Genomic DNA, 880 nt, shown 5'->3' with positions numbered 1-880 from the left:
AAAATAAATAAAAAATTAAAAAATAATAATAAAAAAATTAAAAAATAATAATTAAAAATAATACGGGTCGACACGAACACGAATTCATAAACACGAACACGACACGAACTTTTTGCGTGTCATTTTTTCCAACACGAACATGACACGAATTTTTTTACGGGTCAACACGAATTTTCGTGTCGTGTCGCGGGTTGACCCGCGTGTCAAAACCCATATTGACACCCCTATGTGGAAATAAATATAAAGTATTAAATTTGGAAAATCATGACCATACAAAGATGAAAACAAATATAACCGATGGATCAACATAAGCGATCTAACGGTGAGATTGATTGATAGTAACATGATAGTAACACGTATTGGTTCTTACAATATCCTTCATATATATATATATATATATATATATATATATATATATATATATATATATATATATTAGTTTTTATCATTAAATATTTTTCTCTAGATCTCAGAATGACCTTGTTTTTATAAAGTTACCTTCTGGGATTGAAAAATAACATCGTTTTCAGGTTAATTAGGAGAAAAAATATTATAATAATAAAAATATATATATTCGCAAAATTATATTTGAATTACAAAAATAGCTGAACTTATATTTTTTCTTTCTCTTCTTTCTCCTCATAGAGGTCCACATGTATCTCAGACACTTATCTGTGTAGAAAATATAATTTATCACGTAAGCATCTAGCACATCACTGCTTCCGTTAGTTTTTTTGTTTTTTTTTTTCTTGAGATTCTTTTAAAAATTACAACATATCGAGCCACGGACGTCATGGCTATTACTTAAAAAAAGTCAACGGGCTATGCTACTATATATATATAACCCAACTGAACACCAGATATTCAAGCGAAAAGCAGT

This window comes from Gastrolobium bilobum, unplaced genomic scaffold (genome assembly GCF_033153095.1).
Source record: "Gastrolobium bilobum isolate Gb01-03AN ecotype WA unplaced genomic scaffold, APGP_CSIRO_Gbil_v1 utg47910, whole genome shotgun sequence".
Taxonomy (NCBI): domain Eukaryota; kingdom Viridiplantae; phylum Streptophyta; class Magnoliopsida; order Fabales; family Fabaceae; genus Gastrolobium; species Gastrolobium bilobum.
The sequence above is the reverse complement of the archived record's forward strand: the minus strand, read 5'-3'. Positions refer to the sequence as shown.